This window comes from Oreochromis aureus, linkage group 10 (assembly GCF_013358895.1).
Source record: "Oreochromis aureus strain Israel breed Guangdong linkage group 10, ZZ_aureus, whole genome shotgun sequence".
In the NCBI taxonomy this organism is placed as follows: domain Eukaryota; kingdom Metazoa; phylum Chordata; class Actinopteri; order Cichliformes; family Cichlidae; genus Oreochromis; species Oreochromis aureus.
This window is the reverse complement of record NC_052951.1, coordinates 6,166,493-6,191,677: the sequence shown is the minus strand read 5'-3', so window position 1 is coordinate 6,191,677 and position 25,185 is coordinate 6,166,493. Positions and strand designations below refer to the sequence as shown.

At 41.9% G+C, this 25,185-nt stretch overlaps 1 protein-coding gene across 3 annotated transcripts in view; it reads left to right on the top strand.

The window, feature by feature from the left end:
- The window catches only part of ntm (neurotrimin), a 577,382-nt gene that overhangs the window by 234,457 nt on the left and 317,740 nt on the right, over positions 1-25,185 (top strand). The window contains exon 1 of one of the 3 annotated variants that reach the window (XM_039618666.1): positions 17,218-17,274. The exons of the other annotated variants lie outside the window; for them this stretch is intronic. The gene's annotated coding sequence lies outside the window, so the exon portion shown is untranslated. Of the gene's footprint in view, positions 1-17,217; positions 17,275-25,185 lie in introns of those variants that run through there. 3 annotated transcript variants of the gene reach the window in all.

The following is a 25,185-nucleotide window of genomic DNA, read 5'->3' as shown; positions in this document are numbered from 1 at the left end:
CATTTCAGGCAATTGTTACACACTTTGCAGCCTTCTATCCATTAAGGTTGGAGACATGCACAATGTCGCACTATCCCCGTGCTTAACATGTGCTATGCAAATACTGCAGTTTCTTATTATAGGACTTTGAGCTGCCTCCAATCTGTCTTACAAGTAGTTTTTTTTTAAATTTTTAATTATTCCAAACAAATCTACATCTCAGGTACTGGGTTCAGATGTATTTTTAGTTTGAGACTGTCAGAGAAAAGCTCTCACCACACAGCTATCAGTCTTTTCCCCATGATGAATTCCTCTTAACCAGGTCAAGCTCACATGCCTTCATAAACTTCATTTGCATATTAGGTTTAGGCAGACTTTGAGAATTTATGATGATTTTTTTTCTTCTTTTTACTTGCTTTGCTTGTAATATCTTAATTGATCGACAGGAAAATGTTGGGAATATCAGGGAAAGTAATTTTTCTCAGGCTTTGCAAACAACAAGAATGTTGTTCCCACAGCTGTGAGTGTAGGAGGACATATGCTCAACACAATTTCAATCGTGCATTTTCCATCAGTTCCAAGGAGAATTTGGGGACATTTCAAGTAAGATCATGGATTTGCATTTGGCCCAAGGGTATAGAACACTCTCTTTACACTGCTTCAACTAGATTTTTCACACTGCTAAATACAATTTATTTGTAACCTTGCCAGCAACTATTTTGTCCAGTGCTGCCAAGTCAGTGTTACTTCCCCTGTGCACCTACTCGCTCTTGCCTAATATCTTGAGTGTCCTCAAGATACTCAAGGAAGAGCAGTCAAGTTGGTTATAGGTGAAGCACTTGTTCCATGTTTGATGACAGTGTCTTTCTCACCTGAAGGCTTTAATCCTCAGGTTTTGAAGATTACACAAATATAGCACAAATCCTAACCCTCCTACAGAGTCACAAGTGGAAAAACATGACATTAAACATTACATATAATACAGCAGGCTTTTTTGCCTTGTAATAACTTCATTTTTATTAAATACCTTCACATATATGTAAATATACATGTACACACATATATACAAAACAGAAGGCGTTAAGATAAGCCAGAGCTGCTGCTGCTTGGCTAACATGCTGCTCAAGCTATGCCTCCTGTTTTGTGATTTTTCTTTCCTTTTAATTAGCCTCTGCTTGTATGTCATTTACAGGCAAAACAATAGGTTCAGCTAAATGTTTTCTGCATCTCTAGGTCTTAGCTTAAATCTTAAGCGCACCACTGCTATTACTTTTCAGTTTTTATAGCAAGCCACATAAAACTCTAGTGTAGTGACTGCAGTACCACAGATAGAGAAAAGCATAAGTGCTTATCAGCAACAAGCTTCACCCTCCACCCCTGTCAGTCCAGAGGCACCAATCACAAATAAACTATAAAAACACATCTTTTCCCATGTTCATACGCAGCGGTCTGGGTGAAAGATGCCAGAATTCAAATACAGAAAATACAGCATTGTAAGTTGTCCTTTTAAATGCAGTTCCCTTCCGGTGATTTCTTATTCTAATTGTTGTCATTCATTGTTCTTAAAAGAGTTTCTCAGAATTATGTAATCTCAATGAAGTACTGTGAGGAACAAAACAAAGTTTCCTGGCACAAGGCATACATTGTACCTGGGTCCACATGTAGAACCGACAGCACACAGTAATGGATTCAGCGACGAACAACGCATATGTATCATCTATTGGACAAAAACAGTTCTTACAGGGTCCGTATCAAAGGGTTTCAGTAGGTGTGGGGCAGTTTTCAAATGTAACCAACCATTCCAGCTTGACTGTGTGAGACAGAAATTGCCTTTGAGGAAATATTCATGGTCTTCTTTAGAAATTGTCAGGGAAGTGGGTCAGGGCCTCTGTAAAATCATAGACTCCTATGAAAGCTAAAATGATTATATGGCTGTGGTTTGGAATGGAATAGAATACCGTGAAGGGAATTTTCCCTTTCTTTATTTTCTGTACATGTCTAGCATGCTCAACTTCACATATCTGTTTTTATACCTCTGGTGTGTGGTGACTTTTACAGAAATACAAGCAGAGGTGAAGGGTTGAATGCTATATAACATCGTTAACTGTAAATATCTATAAGTGGAATAAAAATATGAATTGAAAATGAAGGTGATCAAAATAGCTGGTTCAACTTTGCACATTTGGTCAACCAACTGGTTTCTCAGTCTGTTTTATTAAAACCAGATTTGACATCTCCATTACTAGAAAGAGAGAGCATATTTCTCCTACACTGGCTTGTCTTCATTGGCTCCCTGTTAATTCCAGAATCAGTTTTAAAATCCTTCTTCTCCCATACATACATACATTCATACAGGTTTTGAATAATCAGGCCCCATCTTATCTTAATGACCTCATAGTACTGTATCACCCCATTAGAGCACTTCACTCTCAGACTGCAGGCTTGCTTGTGCTTCCTAGAGTATTTAAAAGTAGAAGGAGAGGCAGAACCTTCAGCTTTCAGGCCCTGGTTCTGTGGAACCAGCTTCCATTTTGGATTCACAAGTTAAACCTCTCTACTGTTTGAAATCAGCTTAAAAATTTTCTTTTGGGTAAAATATATAGTTAGGACTGGATAAGATGATCCTGGATTCTTCCTTAGTTATGCCGCAGTGAGCCTTACTCTGCTGGAGGTTTCTTCCTGTTAAAAGGGAGTTTTTCCTTCCAACTGTTACAAAGTGCTTGCTTTGAGTTATCTCTGTTTTCTTTGTATTATTGTTACAATATAAAGTGCCTTGAGGCGAGTGTTGTTTTGATTTTGGGCTATATAACTAAAAGTGAATTGAACTGAACTGAAATTGAAAATCCTCTCAATCATCAAGGCTTTCCTTACTAATGTACTAAAGGACATATTAAAAACTTTCGCACACTGCACTCCATCTTCTCTACATCACACATATTAGCCAAGCAGGACTGAAAAAGAAAAATCATCTGTTACAGTAATAAATTACTGAGGCTCATCTATTTGCTAATGGAAGGTCTGTTTCCACACAAAGCATAGCTTATAACTGATTTCTGATCAATGAAAGCATAGCTAGGGGCAGCTTGTCTAGTATGCTAATCACTCAGTCTCCCATCAAAGACTTGAGGTTTATGCACAATGTGAATGTGCAAGCAGCCAGAAAGTAATTTCTGCTTGTCAAGTTGCAGATGGACACACTGATGAAAATGGAGATATCAAGTTTCCGATGAGATCCAAGACAGGGATGCTCTCTGAAACAATGACCAATTGCAGTCACAAGATGGCAGTAATGCAAAGGACAGATGTAAACAGGGGAGAATCTTTATGAAAGGAGAGGGATCACTTTACTTTGGTAAATGTTTTTGATGTCTATTTTGAGTTTGAACCCTTGCTTGTAATGACAGAATGCCACTATTTTATACAACTCACTTTTGATTAGTTGTCATCATGAGTAACGGCAACCTTTTAGTTGCCTAACCTTACTCTAAGCATAGATTTAAACGGACTATGATATGAACTAGTATAAGATTTTACAGTACTAAGGGTAGTAGTTTTAGTACTTAGCGCTTGTAGCTGGTGTGGCCACAATAATATGTAGAGTGCTTTCTGTGGAGTATTGGTGCTAGCATTGGTTAGTTGAGTTCAAGCCTCATTTAAAGAATAATGTTGTATTTTTTCAAGCCCTAAAGGCAACTGTAATGTACCCATACATACATGTCAGTGGGTCTTAATTGCTGCAATTATGCCTGCTCTCCATAGTTGCTTTTTTACATAAAACATTACTTGTCCAACATTGAAAAATTGCAGAGTTGTTGGTGAAGTTGTAGCATGCTCAGTAGGCTAAACTAAATTAGTTTTTCTTAGAGCTTAAGTCTATAAAACTAGCAAACTAGTAGTTTCCTGCTGAGCTATGGAGGATGATACCTTCTACTAGTAATTGTGTGTCTTTTTATGATTGCATTCAATTTTTTGTTATTTTTTTATTCAGTTACTTGTGTAGGAAAATGAATTTGTGCTGCCTCATCAAATGCAGATTTGATAACTGAGGTATTGTTGCAGTTACATCTAAATTGATAAACCGTAAGAGTCAAGTAAGAGGCAACAAATGTGACACAAAAATTAAATTCCCAGTGACTTACACATTTACTGCAGCAAAACTGCAAGGTGCCACACTTGGAACATCTCGCAGACAAAATGTCTTCTAAAACCATTGTTGTTGAGTGCGGTATTGGCTTTGGCTACCAAGATAAAGTATGAGTGAGTCATTGTATCATTGTAAAGCAAGTTGTACCAAGTGCCAAACAATCCCGTAAGCTGAACTCTGAAGTCTTTTTTTTGTTAAAGAAATGTTCCCTCTGGTTTTTGACTCAGATTTCTAAGAGAACCAGTGAAAACCTTTTGGTATTTCAAGAAGATCTTCATTTTTGAAAAACTTGAAGGAAGGAAATCGGCAGAAGCAAGATGCTCACTGTGAGATACCATTACCCTTTCTTTGAATGCTCTTTTCAATGTTGACACTGGCCTAGCAACTGTAGATTCTGAGGTAGAAGTCATCCAACTTGTCAGAGAACTGGGAGGCTCCACTTGTACAAGTTCATCACCAACAATAAGGAAGTAACTGACACAATTCCAAGAGAAGAATGGTCTGAAGGTGCAACTGACTTGGACGTGGCCCTTAAAAGAACCCAAAATGTAAAGGGAACTTGGGGTGCAGTGGCATTGGCTTCAGACTAGTAAAAGAAAATCCATTCCATCCAGTGTTACTGTGGCCTCCATTTTTGATCCTCTTGGATTTGTGGTCTCTTTCATTCAGAGGAAAATCCTGCAAAGAACGTGTCACCATAAGACAAGCTAGGATGATCCTCTTTCAGATGACATGAGTCCAAATCGGGAAGTTTGGCTGCAAGACATTAATAGAGTTACCATTCAGAACTAAAGAAGGTCAGCAGTATGAACTACACCACTTCTCTGATGGCGGTTTGTCCGGCTTTGGAGAATATTCATACCTCTGAGCTGTTACTAAGTCTGCTCTTGTCACAGGAAATGCAAGAATGGCTCCAATAAAGGTGACAATAATCCCATGATTTACAAATTTACAGCTGCAGTAAGAACAAGTGATCTCCTCAAAAGCGAATTTGGCAAAAGGTGGAACTGAGAGAGAAAATTGACGTCCCCCCGGCTTTCCTGTGTTACCTTGCGATGATCCAGTTTAGAAAACTAACAGATTAGTGTCTGCGTTTGGTTGCAGGAATGTGGAAGATAAGAAATGTGTTGCCAACCCAATATGGGTTATATGATTCCGAATAAGAGAAATGTTATTAAGTGTATTAAGCTGTTGGACACAAAACCAAAGAGCTGTATGTAGGTTAAAAAGGGTGTTTTCCTTTGCTTTCAGCCTGGTTATCTCTACTTTTCTGTGACTCTCATAAAGTGTGCAATAACATTGGTGACAGTTGCTGATATATTTTAGGCTGTGACTTTATTTTCAGATAGGCATTAACAACAACATTAACAAAAACAGACTAAAATATTTAACACAATATGTTAAGATATAAGGAATAGTACAATATATATAAATCATCAAATAATAAATATCCAGGGTTAGCAGATGTGATTATTAATAAATATCACAAAAATTAACAGCAACATTACCGAGTTAGAAAGAGTGTGTGCAAAAAGGATGTAACTATTGCAGTGTTTACAGTGTATTAGATGGAGGAGTTGTATACGGAGATGGCCACAGGCGGGAATGATTTCCTGTGTCATTCAGTGGACTAGTCCGGCATCTCCTGGTGTAGGTGTCCTGAAGCGGGGGGAGAGCAATCCTGCAGCAGCGTTCCGCTGGAGAGCTTTTTGGTCCTTAACACAACTGTTCCCAAACCACGATGTAATGTTCTGTGTGAGGATGCTCTCCACAGCGCCTGTATAGAAAATCCTGAGGATCTTTGGAGAGACCCTGAACTTCCTCAGTTGTCGTAGGTGGTACAGGCGCTGCCTAGCCTTTTTGGTCTGGACCTGAATGTGGGCAGACCATGTCAGGTCTGAGGAGATGTGGACACCAAGATACTTGAAGGACTGCACCCTCTCCACTGGAGCCCCATTGATGATAATGGGCTTGTAGTCTCTGTGCTGACTCCTTCTGAAGTCCACCACCAGCTCCTTGGTCTTGCCAACGTTCAGCTGGAGATGGTTGTCCTGGCACCATGATGCCAGATTCTTCACTTCGTCCATGTAGGCCGCCTCATCGTTGTTGGAGATGGCACCCAACACCACTGTGTCGTCAGCAAACTTCACAATGGTGTTGGAGCCGTGGGTGGCCACACAGTCTGAAGTGTAGAGGGAGTAGAGCAGTGGCGAGAGGACACATCCCTGTGGTGCTCCTGTGTTGATGGTGATGCTGTTAGAGACGCATCTACCCACCCTCACCACCTGAGTTCTGCCAGTGAGGAAGTCCAACACCCATGCACACAGACGGCTGTTGAGTCCCAGATCCCTGAGCTTTGTGAACAGTCTGCTGGGCACTATTGTGTTAAATGCTGAACTGTAATCAACAAACAGCATTCTCACATAGTTACCCTGTTTCTTGTCCACGTGGCTGAGGGTGGTGTGCAGGACGTGGGTGATGGCGTCCTCAGTGGATCTGTTGGGTCGGTAGGCAAACTGGAGCAGATCTGTGGTGTCTGGGATGAAAGAGGAGATGATGTTCTTCAGCAGCCTCTCAAACACCTTCATTACTACCGAGGTCAGTGCAACTGGCCGGTAATCGTTCAGGGATGAGGGTTTGCTGTTCTTGGGCACAGGGATGATGGTGGATCTTTTGAAGCATGTGGGGACCACAGACTTCGCCAGGGACTCGTTGAAGATGGAAGTGAACACACCTGCTAGCTGGTCAGCACAGCTGTGCAGCAGACGGCCGGTGATGCCGTCTGGCCCCGCCGCTTTCCTTGTGTTCACTCTCCTCAATGCCGCTCGGACGTCATGCTCCGCGATGCTGGTTACCGGTCTCTCGCTGATGACGTCACTGTCCTCGGTAGTCAGGCGGTAGATAGCATTAGCCACCTGGCTAACCTCGAAACGGGCGTAGAACTGGTTCAGCTCGTTGGTGAATGCAGAGTCGGCGTCGATCGGCGCAGTGTCCCTGGCTTTGTAGTCCGTAATGGTGCGTAGTCCATGCCACATACTCTGTGTGTCGCCCTGGTGGAAGCGAGACTCCACGCGCTCCCGGTACCGGCGTTTGGCATCTCTCACCGTGCGCCGCACGCCGTATGAGGCCGCTTTGTAGGCGCTCATATCGCCAGTGGCGAGACCCGCCTTGTAGGTGGCGGTCCTGGTGTTCACTGCAGCGTGGATCGATCTGTCCACCCACGGTTTCTGGTTTGGGAATGTGGTGACTCTCGCAGTGGGGATAATCTCCTCCGCTAGCATATTGACGAAGCATACTGCTACTTCCGTAAACTCGTTGATGTCAGCTGCGCATGTCTGAACATGTCCCAGTCTACGGTGTTGAATCCACTGGTAAAGTCAAAAAGCATGATCCTCACAGTGCTCCCCGGCTGGTCCAGATGGGTGTAGACACGATTGAGCAGGTAAATGATGCCGTCCTCAGTTCCGAGACGGGTCTGGTAAGCAAATTGAAGAGGATCCTGTTGTGGTCTGACTATGCGTCAGAGCTGGTCCAGGATAAGTCTTTCCAGGGTCTTTATGATGTGGGAAGTCAGTGCCACAGGCCTGTAATCCTGGGAGCCACTGGGACGTGGTGTCTTTAGTACAGGGATGAGCCATGATGTCTTCCATAACACTGGAACCCTCTGCAGACTCAGACTCAACATGAACAGTTCATGAAAGACTTCACAAAGCTGAAGGGCACAAGCCTTGAGGACGCAGGGACTCACTCTGTCTGGTCCAGCAGACTTGCCTGTGTGAAGTCTCCACATTTACCTCGGAACCTGGTCTTGAGTGAAAGTGATGGGAGGGGGAGGGGTGTCAGGACTGTTACCGGAGGCAACAGTGCTATGTGAAGAGAGAGGGAGACACAGTGGTGTGGCTCTGGATTTCAGGCTGACACCAGGTGAGGTTGTAGGAGTATGAGCATTCACTGCAGTGTCAAATCTGTTAAAAAACAAATTCAGCTCGTTAGCTCTATCCTCACTGCCCCCAGCTCCCCTACTGTTGGTTTGCCTGAATCCAGCGATGGTCTTCATGTCACTCTACACCACTCTCATGCTGTTCTGCTGGAGTTTACACTCCAGCTTCCTTCTGTAATTGTCCTTCGCCTCTCTGATCTTGTCCTTTAGTAACACCTGAACCCTTCTCACCTCCTCTTTATTGCCCCCTCTGAAAGCCCTCTTCTTGTCATTGAGGAGAGCTTTGATGTCCTTAGTCACCCACGGCTTGTTTTTGGGTAACGATAAACAGTCTGAGCTGGAACAATGGAGTCGGTGCAGAAAGTTATATAGTCAGTGATATACTCAGTAAGATGTCCATGCTGTGAGACTCACAGATTGTCTCCCAGTCAGTCACCTCAAAACTGCCCTGTAGTTCCGCTAAGGCCTCCTCTGACCACCTCCTAATGCTTCTCGTGGTCCCTCCTCACAGTTGGCACATAGCAGGGGGTGAGGTGAATCAGGTTGTGATCTGACCTACCCAGTGGGGGGAGGGAGGAGGATATGTATGCATCCTTGACATTACCATACAGTAGATCGAAGATATAATGCTTATGGTAAGTTGTAAGATGCACACAACCAGTGCAACCCTTCACTTCACTGAGTTGCTTTCCAGTGGATATTTATATCATGTCTCTGTGACACTCTAAAGCTGACAGATTAGCTTTTAGATTTTGAGATGAAACGACACAAACTCTGACTGAACCACACATACATATTAAATGCAAGAACAAAGACATCAGCCATTGAGGATCCCTTACCTTTTCTGTGTTATTCCTTTGTGGGTTCCAGAGTACTGAATAAACGGTAATAACTTGCTCTGTCATCTAGATACAACTTGCACCCCAGCAGGAGGTGGACATCCGAATTAGCTAAAGTGGCAATGCGTAACAATATTTGAGTTTTTCCTCCACCACTGTGTCACAAGCCATGGAGAAAATCCAGTCGCTCAACTAGAAAAGCAAAGCTACATTTTGTGATTTCCTCAGAAAACTGAATGCTAGTTTGAAAATTTCAGTTAATGTTTATCACAAATAAAACGCTCCAAATAAAATGCATTTGCATGCCTTCTATATCTTCCATTTTAATCTGATTTGAAGTTGGTCAGTGTTTCAGAGGAAACAGTTTCTGATATTTCACATGTCTTTGGCCTCCCACCCCATCACATACTTGTTTGTAAAGGACCTTTTGGTATTTCTTGTAAATACAGTTTCAATGCAGCATGAATGCTGAAAGACTTTTGTCCGCCTCGCCTGAAATGCTTTAAATGTCTAAAACTTAATAAGAATTATTTACTGCAAAAATCAGTTACCAGCTAACACGTAAAAGTAACAGAATGAGAAGCTGAAGATTATATGGAACGAAACATGATTATTGAAATATGAACGGCAATTGTTGACATAAAGCATAACTTAAAATGCTCCATTAAAATCCACCGGCCAGAAGTGTCTTTTCTGATTGGCTGCCACAGAAATGGTTTGTCACTGATGGGTGTGTTTGTTCTCATACTCACTTGGATGAAGAGAACAAAACATGGCCACCAGTGACAAACAAGAGTAAATTCTTTACCTGTGATAAAATATGTGTTTTTTTTCTGTTCAGAGGTTTGTTTAAACCAGGGGTCGGCAACCCGTGGCTCTTTAGTCCTTATAGTGCGCCTCCGCGTGGTTTGGGAAAATAAATTAGAAGTATTTCGCTGAAGTGTATTTTATTTATGTTAGTTCTTTTAAACTTGTAGTTCTAAATTGGAAGATTATTGTGATATTGAAATATAAATATAAAATTATATTCTATTATTTTTTCCTCGCTCAATATAAGCGTCACACTCGCGGAAGCCGGATAGTGTAGTGGTAAGACTGCACACCTTTGGAGTGGGAGTCACAAGTTCGATTCCTACCCGGTATCCAGTAAGGGTCCTGGCTAGACCCCCCATGTTAAAACCAAGCCCTGGAATGGCGCGGCTATGTCTGCAGCCTGTTCGCAGCTCGGACAGAAGAATTTCACTACATGTTGTACTCTGTATAATTGTGTATGTGACAAATAAAGATTGTTTGTTTATTCCCGCCGAAACACCGTGCATTTATCAAGACTTTCAACCCCAGGTAGGCCAATTATGGATCTTCGGATCCACATTATGTCAGCAGCTCCACCGTGAACTATGTTAAAGACAAACACTGCTCACGCCTCACAGATGACAGATGACAGCTTACAGTCCTGCGTAAACTGACTTCGCACAGCACCGATTAGCAGACGCTGTGAGCAGAGGTTCAGGAGCAGAAGTCCCATTGTAAACACATCACGGCAGACCCGACGATGTTTGCATGAACGCGCTTTTCAGCATCTCTTTATTCACCACTTTTCACACACGGTTGCTGTACGCATACAGCCGGCTGTAGCTTCGCAGCTCACAGCCCGACACACACCACCAACAACAACAGCAGAGAGAGCACAGACTTTAAGGCGGCGAGGCGTGATTGCGGGTGTCGCTCAGGTGCGTCCGCCTCCCCTGCAGCGGCGCTGCAGACCACGCCCCCGCCGCACGCATTAACCAAGTAAAATACATATTTAGGCAGAATTTTGCAAATATCTATTTTTCATTTTTCAGCAGCATAGAGCTTTTTTACCAATTATTTTTTAAAAGTCAGGTCAAGGCTCCAAAAGCCCAAAGGAGATATAAGGGAGGTGGCTCACAACAGTTTTTGTTTGCTACATGGATCATTTTAGTTCAGCTGGGTGTCTTTCCTTTTGTTATATTTCTTTAAGAGTTCAAAATGTGTTGATTACATAAATAAAATGTAATTTTCTCTGTAGCACTTCATGGATTTCATAAGCAGCACACCTTAGTTGGTCACACAAAGGTAAAAAACAATATATACAGTGTTATCTTCATTTTAGATGTCAAAAAGTATTTGCGGCTCCCAGTGTTTTCTTTTGCGTGGAAACCGGGTCCAAGTGGCTCTTTGGGTGTAAAAGGTTGCAGACCCCTGGTTTAAACTCAGAAGATTCTTGTTTTTGTGAAAGAAGATTTGTGTGTTTCTGTCTAATCTGACTTAACTACTTAGGTTGGGACAGATCTGTGACACTGAGTAACGGTGAAATGTAAATGCTACTGTAATCGTTTTTTGGACGGTTTATAAATTGGAAGAACATGCTGACAGTTTGAAGCAAGCCTTTGTAAGGTCCCGGTGTAACTTTTTGCATTAATTTGTGCTCCATAATCATGTGATTTCGTGTGCTCTACAGCACAGAGTACTGATTTTTGCTGAAAAAGAAATCTGTCTTAATATCATGATAATTGTTGTTTAAAAAACAGTGTAGTTAGGTTTAAGCTGATATATGATACATGTAAATTATTACTAATAAATATGGAAATATATGATTACTGACAATTTTTTTTAAATGTAATAATTATAATTTCAAAGAAAAACACGAAAAACTGTGAAGAAACAACAGTTTTCTATCTTATTGTATGGTAACATGTTTGAAAACGATACAGCACTGTTTTACCATTTTAATCCACCTCTGTCTGTCTATATAGGCCTTTTCTCTTGCATTAAATTATGCCCCTAATTCACTGTGAAGCTAGTGCATTTCAATGTGTGACTCATGCTGCATGTTACAGTCATACTGCGCATACTGATTAATTTAATGCAGGGCTTGTGCACATAGCTGAAAAGCATTTAAAGTGTTTAACAGTGTCTTATGGAAAGAGAATATCACCAATAAATGACAGTCATTGCCTTTTGCTTTGAAGTATATTCAGTCATATAGGATTTGTTTGTGTCACTTCTGCCCAGAGTTTGACAGCTGCCTATCCCAAACGCTCAGTGACGACTTTTACAAAAACAACTGCTATGAGATTATTCGAAGTCATGTTCTCACTGTCTCACACACAGACAAATTATCTACTCTGTAGAAGATATTATGGACTTGATTATATAGATGACCATTTAGATGTAGTGACTTTTAGTATCGCTACTAAGAAGTTATGCCTGATCCAGTCATTAAGGACAGCATTATATTTATTTTAAAATCAAACTGTGTCTGTATGTGTATTTTGTTCTCCATTCCCGTCCCATCCCACACCCCAACCCCAAAGTTGGGTAAACACTTACGAAAACTGATTCATTCTTAAGGTCTGTTGCCCTCACAAAGATCTTAGAAATAACTATAACAGAGGGAGCTGTTTTTGGAGATAAAATTAGTGAAGCAAGGCTGAGATGGTTTGGAAGTATGCCATGGAGGGATAATGGATATGCTGGACAAAGAGTGGTGAATATGTAAATCATATGTAAATGTATATGTATATGTATATGTAAATGTATATGTATATGTTTATGTATATGTAAATCTTTTCCTCCTGTGTACCACAGGAGGAAAAGAGGAAGAAGAGGAAGAAGAATATTGATGGATGTAGTGAAGAAGGACAAGCAGAGCATTGATGTGACAGAGGAGGATGCTATGGTGACTACTAAAGGGAGCAACTGAACTTATCCCTGCACTGGTTATCTACTACAAGTTAAAGAAGCAATGTGTAATGTAATGAGCATTTGATTTGACTTGATGCACTGATTGTATATTACTGTATATTAAGGGTGCGCACACACACACAATATTAATGGAGAGATGTTGTGGGGTTAACAGTGAACGACAGGGAAAAGGAATAAGGGAGCGATTAAGCAGGAGAGGCCAGATGGTACAGGGAGTTCAGATCAGGTCCTGAGCAGCCAGAGATGTGCAGGAGAGTTGAGCAGATGGTAGGATGAGAGACCCCATAAAACCATATTACCACTGGTATTACTGTTGTCATGATCACAGGAACCATACCAGCGATGAAGCTTTTTATCTCAAATGTTACAGGCTGAAGGACCTAGGGCTGACTGATGGCAGAGTGAGTAGAGCGAAAAGAGCGGACTAAAATGAGAATATTTATTTGTTTGATCTATTTGACAGGGAGTGCTGAGACAGGGATCTCCTTATTCTACTATCATTGGCTCGGGCAGTGTAGTGTAGACTGCTTCACAGAGCCTCAGACTGTCTTTCTGCTCTAAGAAGTGTGCAAATGAAAATGAAAGTGCCTTTGTGAGAAAGCCAGGGGTGCTATGTGAGTGGGATGTGAGAAACAGATGTGGTTCATAAGTTTCACACTGATCAGAGCCTTTGACATGACATGTATTTTCGAAGTAAAACAGAATCTCAGTCTATTAATATAATACTCAATTCTTATTTCTTTTCCCCCATTAATCAGTCTGGAATTATCTGGAATTAAAGCTATAAAGTTCCCTTCTCATAACATGTTAATGTTAAACCTGGGGCTTCTGGTGCTGTTTATATCACTGCAAGCATGTGGGGTGATGTGTGACAATTATTACTGTCATAGTTTGGGGTTGTTTTCTCTTTTTAAGTTTCTAGGAGCAGTTTCAGTGCTCCTGGGTACATACAAACACAAGTATGAGCGCACATCTTGCAGAATGTAAGTTGCTCTTCCCCAAATAGGAATTTGTAGACCTGGGTCTTTTCCGCCATGTTTTTCAGACTAAATTGCTAATAGGGACAAAAATGCTTTGCAAGTGGTTCAGTATTAAGAAAAACTATCTTTGATATAATTCCATGGGGAAAACTCCCAAAGGTGCTCCCCATGCAAATCTCTTGTTCAGTGGGCTTTCCACCTTTGGAATACTGTATTCTTTTTATTGACTGCTGCAAAAGAAAAGAGTCTCTTCAGACTCCTTCCAACCATGTCATTTTGCGTGCTAGTTGCCTTTCAATCATTTTGATTTTGGGCAGCATTTTCTTCAATTCCATAATAATTCCTGTCTACGGAGTTCTCTTATGTAATAGCAGGACTACCAGATTCTGCATTCCATTCTTTCAGGGCTACAATGTAGTCTCCTGGCAATTCTCGCTGCTAGCATTCAGCCCAGTAATGTGCTATTGTAAAGGCAAGAAAGAAAAAATCTAAAATCCCTTGCCAACGATGACCTTCCAACTGTAGGCATTCTCTCTATCTCTTAGCCTACGCCTACCTTCTAACCTAGTTGCAGACTCATACACTCGCCCCTTTCCTTCATCCTACAACTGCCTTACAGCCTTTCTTTCTTTCTTTCTTTCTTTCTTTCTTTCTTTCTTTCTTTCTGCATTGCATGAAGTGAGTTTGGTGGTGGAGCATGTTGTGAGTAGGATTGAAAGATTGCAGGAGCAGGATAGCAGGAGGCAGAAGCGGCTACAAAGGTGGCTGTGGCTACAACGGTGGCTGCCGTGGTGGCTGCTGTACGTGGAGGCGGAAACAGGCAGGTAGGGCTGCCTGGCACCACCGTTGCCTCTGCGCCGGTGGAATTGATGGTTTCTGTTAACATTCCAGGTGAGAGGGAAACTGAAGAGTCTCTGGATATTGGTGTTACCGTTGTGGCTTTGGGTGCCAATGAGCCGGAAAGTAAATAAACGGCAGACAGAAATGAAGTAGGTCGAATCGTCTTGCGTTTCACGCATGTGCAGTACTGGAACGTAAGCGTTTTCAGCCGTTTCAATGTGGACGTACAACTCTGTGAAAATGACTGAAAACAATAGTGTGGACACGGAGCGTTTTCAGATGAAAATGCCGTTTTCAAATTTATCCGGGCTAGTGTAGACGTAGCCTGAGTCAGTTGATGAGTGTGTTGTGGAGAAAGTGGAGTTCAGCGCCGCTGTTGGACACTGGCGCAACAGACACCAGTGGTGACGCGAACGGTGTGTCAGCTGGCACTTGTAGCTCTGTGTTGGAGGGTTTGCCTCCGCCTAGTTGCAGTTCAGATGCAAAGGCCGGGCAAGTTTCAGTGGCTATAATTGGGTCCCAAATAGGGAAAACTTGAAAGATGATTGCGAGACTGTGGAAGAAGCTGAACCGGTTGGACTGGGCAGAAAGGTACCAGAGAATCTACGATGCAGGCTGGTTGCCATGGTGACAGTGTGGCAAACATGGAGTGTGATTATGAATCGGTTTCATAATCGCGTTTCCCAAGCTGAAAATTTGTACTCTTTAGAAGAAATTAATTCTTTCTTGGATAATATGGGAGATCAGTTTTGGTAACTGACTTTTTTCCTGATGTTGACAAGTTTTTTCAGTCTGTGAAGACAATACAGAAAGTTGTTGGTGTGGATCTCCTGGACGAGAAGAAGTAATATTGTTTAAGGAAACTTGTTACTAATTTAAGACAGGGGAAAAGAGCGGTTAAAACTCATTTGAGGAAAAAGTTAAATCTTTATATTAATCGCAAGATGGTCAGACATCACTCGGTGTTTCTTATATACCTTTTCTTCTTCACTGCTTTTCTTCCGCCAACTCTGGACATCCAGATTTTGTCAAGTGCAGAATATATGAATGGAAGGATTTTACAAGTAAATGCAGAAATTCATGGTGTTGTCATTCAATTTATTAATGTGTATTCATCAAATTATGGTCCAGAACGGAAACATCAATTTAAAATACTGGAAGACAATTTAAGTGTTATAGATTCCAGTGAATGCATTATTTGGGGTGGAGATTGGAACTGCTGTGTTTATTATACCCTGGACAGAACCGGCAAGGAAACACATTTCGAGTCCAACTTCTTGTCTCATGTTTTAACTAAGATGGACCTAACTGTATTATGATATGTGGAGAAGAAATAATCCCATGAGTAGACAGTAAGCCTGAGTCAGAATAGCTGAAGGTACATGCCATGCAGCTAGGTTAGACAGGTTTTATCTTTCTGGCTCTTATATCACTCGCGTTGTGAATTGCTGCATTGTTCCCATTGGGTTTACAGATCATCACATGATTTTAATTGGATTGGTTCTTACTTCTACAGGGAAACAGAAATCCTTTTGGCATTTCAACACTAAATTGTTACATGATTTTACCTTTTATGAAAATTATTTTGGGGTCTCTGGAGATCAAAGAAGCATGAGTTTTGATCTCTAATTAGATGGTGGGAGGTAGGAAAGCTAAAATATTCTTAAAATAAAATATTTCTGCCAGCAATGCACTTATAGATCCACTGACAATATTAGGAGGGTAGTTCAGAAACTGCAACAGGAAATAACTCACTTGGAGAGTGTTTCCATTGGTCAGAATAATCTACAGGATTTATTGTATCATAAAAGAATGGGCAGCACGGTGGCACAGTTGTTAGCACTGTTGATGCAATTCAATTCCACCATCAGGCTGGGGTCTTTCTGTCTGGAGTTTGCATGTTCTCCCCGCTTTTGCGTGGGTTCTCTCCGGGTAATCCGGCTTCCTCCCACCATCCAAAGACATGCATTTAGTGGGATAGGTAAATTAATTAATCTAAATTGCCCATAGGTGTGAATGCAGGAGTGAATGTGAGTGTGAATGTCTCTGTGTGTTAGCCCTGCGACAGACTGGTGACCTGTCCAGGGTGTACCCCGCCTCTCGCCCTATGACAGCTGGGATAGGCTCCATTGCGGCTGCAACCCTGAAAAGGATAAGTGGAAGCGAATGAATGGATGGATGGATAAAAGAATGGAGTTAAGTACTCTTTTTCGGGAGAGAGCCTGAGGGGCTCTAATTCAAGCTCGGTTTACAAAACTCAAGGATATGGACGCATCCAACGACACTTGGAGAGGTCAGTCGCATGGAAGAGGCAGATAGTCTGCCTTCGTCTGCCAAACGACCAAGTTACAACAAATCCAGCAGAGATGAGACGGCTTGCAATGGAGTTTTATGCTAATCTCTGCTACATGTGATGAAGCAGTGGTAGGAGAACTTCTTCAAGGGCTTTGTAATGGAGACCAGGGGTTCCATTACCTCGTTTGTATTTGTATTAATTGATTGACAAATTGGGAATTAAAAACAACATAATAAAGAAAACACACATTAGTTCTTATGAATTCTTGATTAGGTTTATTTGATGTAGGATTAAATTGACAGCTTGTAAAGGTGAAGAGACAAGGGGACTGGCCATCCTACCTGTGTCAGAAAAGAGACGAAGTTAGAGCTGTTTACATTTAATCATTTGTCGGTAACCTAAACATATGTGTAAAAATTGTTAACAGTACTGACCTGTCCTGGTTGCTTCTTGCAGGATGTGGAGCAAAAGAGTGAAAGCAGCTCAATCACCTGCTTATGAGCTCCTGGAGCAGACCAGTGTGCCAGGTTAGGGGAGTATGGTTAAGAATGTTTTTAATTTAGATAGTAATGGTTGAAGCTTATGTTATCGATTTGTTTATAGTATGTGTTGGAAATATGTATATGTTTGTTATGTGGTCTAATGTTACTGTATGTTTGTTTGTGTGGAGGGTTATGTTTTCATTTTGATTAGTTAACTCCCATACTTGGGCTAGTCCGGATGCTCACCTGAATAGGTAGAGTATAAAGGAAGCCATTTTCGTTTTAGTTGGGGTTGGGGTTGGGGTTGGTGCTGTGGCTGTGGCTGTGGCTGTGGCTGTGGCTGTTGCTGTGGCTGTTGCTGTGCTGTTGCTGTTGCTGTGCTGTTGTGCTGTTGCTGTTGCTGTGCTGTTGCTGTGCTGTTGCTGTGCTGTTGCTGTGCTGTTGCTGTGTTAACATGTGCCTTCTTTAATAAAGTCCTCCAGTCCATGGATACATTTTATTCCAGTCTCGCGTCATATTATTGGAAGGGACCTATGACCGCCGGCCAAAACTGACAGGCTTCCTCAACTTACCTCCGAGGATCAGGAAACTTTAAACACAGACTTGACATTGGAGGAGCTTACGACAGCTGTGGCGTCTGGGAGACCCCCAGGAAAGATGGTTTCTCTGCAGATTTTTAAAAAAATTCCTGGAACTTATTGGGGACAGATCTTTTGGGTGTCTTTAAGAGTTCTTTTGTTAGGGGTACACTTCCAGCATCTTGCCAGAAGGGCGTACTCTCTCTGCTGCCTTAAAAGGGGGACCTTGCCCTTTTAAAGAACTGGAGACAAGTGACTCTCTTATGTACAGACTATAAGATTCTTTCAAATCCAATAGACTGAAAAATTTTATTGACCTCCTAGTTCCAGTGGATCAGTCGTATTGTGTTCCAGACAGATCTATGGTAAACAATTTATTTACTATGAGAGATGTTTTTGCTATTTTTGAGACATATGACCTAAATGTGGGGATCATCTCTATTGATCAGGAGAAGGTGGTGGTGAAGGTGCCAGGTGGGTTGAGTAACCCCGTATCAGTTAATAGAGGTATTAGGCAGGGTTGCCCCATTTCAGGTCAGCTATATAGCTTAGCAATTGAACCTCTTTTATTGTCCTTCAGTAATTTATTTTTGCCTATCAACATGATATGCATGAACTGAGAGCTAAGCTTTGTATGAAAAGGCTTCTTCAGCCAAAGTTAACTGGGACAAAAGTGAGGCCTTATTGGTGCATGAATGGTGCACAGAGAATGTTCCTACCCTGCCAGGAAATTTGTGCTGGGGAAGGAATGGTATTAAGACATTGGAACTTTTTATCGGTAATGAACTCTTTGAGAAAAAGAACTGGGAAGGTATACAGGAAAAGGTTGAGTCCAACTTGTCTAAATGGAAATGGTTGCTACCCTAGCTGTCCTATAGGGGTAGAGCTCTGATTGCCAATAATCTGGCTGCCTCGTCCCGGTGGCACAAGCTTGGTTAAAGATGTTCAACGTCTTATTGTAAATTTTTCTGGTCTAGGCAGCACTGGATTAAGGCATCTGTACTCTTTCTTCCTGTGTCAGAGGGGGTACAAGGACTTGTAGATATCATGGCCAAGACCACTGCCTTCAAGTTACTGCTCAGAAGCTGCTTTATGGAAGCAGTTGCTATTGGCTGCTTTTGGCTCTGCTGCTTTTCCAGAAAGCTGGATATCTTGGACTGGACAAGCATCTGTTTTTGCTTAAAACAGCGGAGCTCGATATGACAGGTTTAACACCATTTTATCATTTAGTGTTGGATGCTTGGAAAACATTGAGGATTTCCCATGATCCTGACCCTAGACCTGGCCTGTGGCTTTTTGAAGAACCATTGTTTCACAGTGATTTAGTTGTACGGGACTGTTTGCTGTCATCACCTACAATAAGGACCAAGTTCATTCAAGCTGGGATTGTGAAACTGGGTCACCTCACAAGACTATCGATAGAAAGGATATGCAACATTACTAACATCAAGCCCATCAGAATTTTAAAGAGGGTCCTGGAAGAGGTCTGGGCGTCCTGTGCCACTGAGAGTGTTTGCTGAAAATCGTGATTTAGCCGACCAGTGGCATGATGGATATGAGTACATATTTCCAGTGCTTTCAGCTCCTCCAGCTTTTGATAATTGGCATGAGGAGAATGGAATGCTTCTTTCTTTAAGAACATCTTTTTCCCTGAAGGCTTGCACAAAGCGTGGGTGCTTGATACACCTATAGTTTTAGGTATTCATTTGATTGCATGTGTTTTTTGTTAGACAAAAGTGAATGTGTAGACATCTGGGCATGAAGTCTCAGCTATGCCAAACACATATTAAGATATTTGTCATGTAATTGCATTGGGGTTGCATTCAGCAGCATTATAATGTGCATCGTGCATCTGATGAATAATGCAACAAGTTCACAAAGGGGCTTCCAATGAGTAAAGCTACCTTGCAGAAAAAAGGAAGCTGCCGAAGAAAATGTCTGAGAGCAAAGTGTTATGAATATTTGAATAGGTTTTTGAAAAATTCAGCATAATCTCATGTGCTTGAAGGTCACATTTCTGTTGTGATGTTTGTGCCCTTTCATAGAGAAAGCTGAATTATTGTTCACTGCTTAGCTAAGGTCTGTTTCAACTAAAAGCAGTTATTGCTTGTCATTCATTCAGTGGGCTTGAACTAAATGTGAGCCAGTAACTTCAGCAAAACAGAGAACTTGGTTTAAATGAACTTCACTCAAAACATTTTTAACCTGTAACCATGCATCCAGAGGCATCAGCTTTTTAGGCAGCGTTAATCAGCAAAAATTGAATAACATGACTTTCAGTAGGGGATGAATAACCTTCAATCATCATGCTAAAGTTGAGATGCTTCACACATTATTTGATGAGCAGGGTTTTTTTGTGTCTTTTTTCACATTTGCTGTAAAGGAAGAGGTGTGATATTGTACAGGCAGGGACACTAGGGATGGCAAACTTGCAAACTTTCATTTATATAAAGTCTCTTTGGTTTATGTTTGAGCAGAATCTGAAGACTGAAAATAAATTACACTCCTAGTCTATGGATTTCTTTAAAGGATACTGCAAAATGTGAAGCATTTTAAAAGCCCTTCTTGCTCCACTAACTTTGATTGCTTTTCTTTGGCCAGCTGTTATGGCCACTTAGTATCAGTTTTAATAATGTGAGACTCGAGGCTGACCACACTGAAGACTTGATCAACAGAAAATGTGTTACACCACTGAACATCAAAATTGATTCTCAAAGGAATGTTTTCAAAGCTTTTAGTCCACAGCAAAATGTTCCTCAGCTTGCACAAAGGGAATTACTCACCATAACATGATGCAAATATAAATAGTGCTCTTGTAAACTAGAAGCGTAGTTAAGTTATCAAGTTATTAAGTTATGTTAGTGTCATATGAGAATCTGTGCATTAATAATTTTGTGCCCGGGAAAAATACAACATAGCAGTTAAATTTTTAAATTTCAATATTGTATTAATACAGGGACAACAAGTATCATCACGTTATTATATACATTCCAAAGAGAAATCAAAGTTTTTAGTGCTAGAATAGTAAAATCAGTTGCTCTTTCAGTCCACCAGGTAGTGCCACTGAGTTTTTTCTAGTAAGGTCAACTGATGTGATGGTGCTGAAGAACTTAGCATAAGAAAGATGAAGTACTGGAGAAACTCATCAGAAAAACACCTTCTGCATATAAATCTAACATATAGACTTATTTTGGATTTTGCAACAAGGATGGGACAAAGACGATAGACATGAAACATAGAATTAACAAGGAGTCTTATATAAAATTACTCTGGGAATACTATCTATATGAGGGTACATCTCAAACACCACCATGCTGAGATAACATTAGACAAGGACAGTAAAGACAAAATTAAATCAGCTTAGCCTAAAAAACAGCTAACGCTGGACATCTTTACCTTGACAAAAATACTTTTTGTGTAAGAACATGCATCCATAAAACATCTTTTGTTACATATTTAAGACAGTAGAACCCAGGTACTTGATACTGTTGCAATGTTGTTTTAATGACTACAGCCATGGCCTCAATCCCCCACACATGGATCCTGGAATGCCTAGAACTATACAAGATCAACAGGACCCTAAGAGCCTTCCTCAGAAACTCAATGGAGATATGGCGGACAACACTATAGGCCAACTTCAAGCCCATAGCACAAGTCACCATCAAGTGCGGGATCTACCAAGGAGATGCTCTGTCCCCACTGCTGTTCTGCATAGGCCTTAACCCCCTCAGTGAGATCATTGACAAGACTGGCTACGGATACCGACTACGGAATGGAGCAGTTGTCAGCTACCTCCTGTACATGGATGACATCAAACTGTATGCCAAGAGTGAATGAGACATCGATTCACTGATCCACACCACCAGGATATACAGCAATGACATCGGAATGTTGTTCGGACTAGAGATGGACCGATCTGATATTACGTATCGGTATCGGTCCGATACTGACCTAAATTACTGGATCGGATATCGGCGAGAAATAAAAAATGTAATCCGATCCATTAAATATCAAAAAAGCACCTCACAAAACTTGCGACATGGTGTAACTCGGCTCATAAGCGTAGCACGTCTGAGCAGTATGCGTCACGTGATAGAGCGGCTGTGTTTATTTGTAGCCTCGCTAGCAAACCAGCATTTCATCTCCGAGGAAGTTATCCCAGAGAGAAGTAAAGCAAGTGTGTAAGTTCATCTCTGAATGTTTGTAAAGCATTCCCATGTTAAGCTTAACAACCGATATATGGAGCGAGTGCCTCTCTGCCTCCCTCTCCTGCCGCTACTTCAATTGTGAAACTGATCAATGATCAGCTGATCAGCTTTTCTGTCGTGAGTCCGTCTCTCTTCTTTGTTTTTGGCCCACTTTGCACCAGAAAGAGGAAACCAGCGGCTGAACAACAGCAGAACGTTTAACCTTGATAAGCTGTTGTTAGAATTTATTTAATATTACTTTCTACACCAGGATCCTTTTCTACGTAGCTGACGGCTGGTAACTGTGCAGGGGCACAAAGTCTAGCAAAGTTTAGCCAGGGGGGCCGATGGGGCATGAACAGGGAAAAGGGGGCACAAAGACATACTTTTCTTTCCTATTCTCATTTAAAATGTCTAGCTTTCAATAAATAATTATCTGAATCTTACACCCAAAGTTTTAATCTGATGTAAAATGTATAGAAGTCCATTACTGTATATAGTAACTGTTAAGTCTAATATACCCTAATAAGCTATAGTACTTTTCCCTTTGGGAAGATACCATCTGTGAATTCTGCAATTCTGTTGAAGAAAGATGTTGAATCTATTTAATTATTCTTGAAAAATAATTTATTTCTGTGCATTTTTTTTCACCCTGCATCAAATTAAAGTTGATTACATCGATTAAGCATCATCAGGTGGAGGGTGGGGGGTGGTTCCCTTTTTTTTTTTTTTTGCTGGGAGTTTGCAACCCTATTAGTTAGTTTGCTTAATATTTCTGCTAAGTACTCTTTAAAATACCAGAATAGGGAGGATGGAGTAGGTTTAATTTTATTAGATTGATCAGTGTTGCTGAACTATGAAATATTTTGGGCGCAGTGTATTTTTTTTTAATTTTTTTTTTACATACAGGTATAACAGAATAGCTTTAGTGTTGTTGTTTATTTAAACTTGAGTATGAACTTATACAAAATGCAGCAAGATATTTAAAAAACGGTTTTATTGATTAAAAAACACACTATATCGGATTCATATCGGTATTGGCAGATATCCAAATTTATGATATCGGTATTGGTATCGGACATAAAAAAGTGGTATCGTGCCATCTCTAGTTCGGACTGGAGAAGTGTAGTCGGATGATAACAAAAGAGAGGGAAGGTAGAACTGAGGGGATTGAACTACCAGAAGGTAACATTGCAGACATAGAGGACAGCTACAAGTACCTGGGGATCCCACAGGCAAATGGAAACCATGAAGAGGCCCCTAGGAAAGCTGCAACCACCAAGTACCTGCAGAGGGTCAGGCAAGTCCTGAGGAGTCAGTTGAATGGCAATAACAAGATCCGGGCTATCAACACCTATGCCCTGCCCGTGATCAGGTACCCGGCTGGGATAGTAAGCTGGCCAAAGGAGGAGATAGAAACCACTGACATCAAGACAAGAAAGCTCCTGACCATGCATGGAAGGTTACACCCCAAGTCCAGCATCCTGAGGCTGTATGCTAAGCGAAAGGAAGGAGGCTGGGGACTGATGAGTGTCAGCACCACAGTCCAGGATGAGACAACAAACATCCACGAATACATCACAAAGATGGCCCCAACTGACAGCATACTCAGTGAATACATCAGGCAGCAGAAACCCAAGAAAGAGGAGGAAGGCGAGGAACCATCATGGAAGGACAGGCCCCTGCATGGTATGTACCCTCGGCAGATAGCGGAGGTGGCTGATATCCAGAAATCCTACCAGTGGCTGGACAAAGCTGGACTGAAAGACAGCACGGAGGCACTAATCATGGCAGCACAGGAACAAGCTCTGAGCACAAGATCCATAGAGGCTGGGGTCTATCACACCAGGCAAGACCCCAGGTGCAGGCTGTGTAACGATGCCCCTGAGACAGTCCAGCACATAACAGCATGGTGCAAGATGCTAGCAGGCAAGGCATACATGGAACGCCATAACCAAGTGGCCGGCATAGTGTACAAGAACATCTGTGCCGAGTATAACCTGGAAGTCCCGAGGTCAAAATGGGAGACACCCCCAAGAGTGGTGGAGAATGACCGAGCTAAGATCTTGTGGGGCTTCCAAATACAGACGGACAAAATGGTGGTGGCGAACCAACTGGACACAGTGGTGGTAGACAAACAGAAGAAGACGGCCATAGTGATTGATGTAGCGGTCCCGAATGACAGCAACATCAGGAAGAAGAAACACGAGAAGCTCGAGAAATACCAAGGACTCAGAGAAGAGCTCGAGAGGATGTGGAGTGTGAAGGTAACGGTGGTCCCAGTGGTAATCAGAGCACTAGGTGCAGTGACTCCCAAGCTAGGCGAGTGGCTCCAGCAGATCCCGGGAACAACATCGGAGATCTCTGTCCAGAAGAGCGCAGTCCTAGGAACAGCTAAGGTACTGTGCAGGACCCTCAAGCTCCCAGGCCTCTGGTAGAGGACCCGGGCTTGAAGGGATTGACCGCCCGCAGGGTTAAGCGGGGAATTTTTTTTTTTATATTGTGGATCTTTGACCAGACACAGGAAGGTCTGGAACCAGCTATATGTTTAAAAAGTCCTACTTTCTTAATCCTATGAGTATTGCACAGTAAGAAAACAGACCTTAGATGGAGCTTTGGATCAGACCCAGCTCTAACTGCTGCTCAACCTTTAAGATGTCAATTCCGCTTCCTCTGAAGGTGTGCTTGCCAGGGTGGTCAAGCTTTCTTCCTCTTCAGCCACACTCATTATCAGCAGGTCTTCTCTAAATTAATGCACTTGGTAATTAACTGGAGTCGCTAGGAACACTAATTTTGTCATTTTCAAGGCTAGAGTAACCTGTAAGAACCTTTTGCTGCTCCAACAGTTTCCTACTAATCTAAATCACAGGGCAGTTGACCGTCCTTATCTGATTTGACAAAATTTCCCCTGTCCTATATTTGAGTCATTAGTCTCAAAAGGGAGGGAGAAGTTAAGAGTGTGGTGCTGGGGTTCCCAACAAAAAGCTTTCTTCAACTGCACGAATGATGCCTGGCACTGCCAGATACTGTATCTCCCTTTGTCCAACCACATACTTCTTTCAGTTGGTTGTGAGCCCCGCCTACCTCAAGGACTCCAGGACCACAGCCACCCACGGCATATGCTCTGCTCAGGTGTCACTGTGGATGATAACGTCATCCAAGTAGGCGGCTATATATGCAGTGCGTGGATG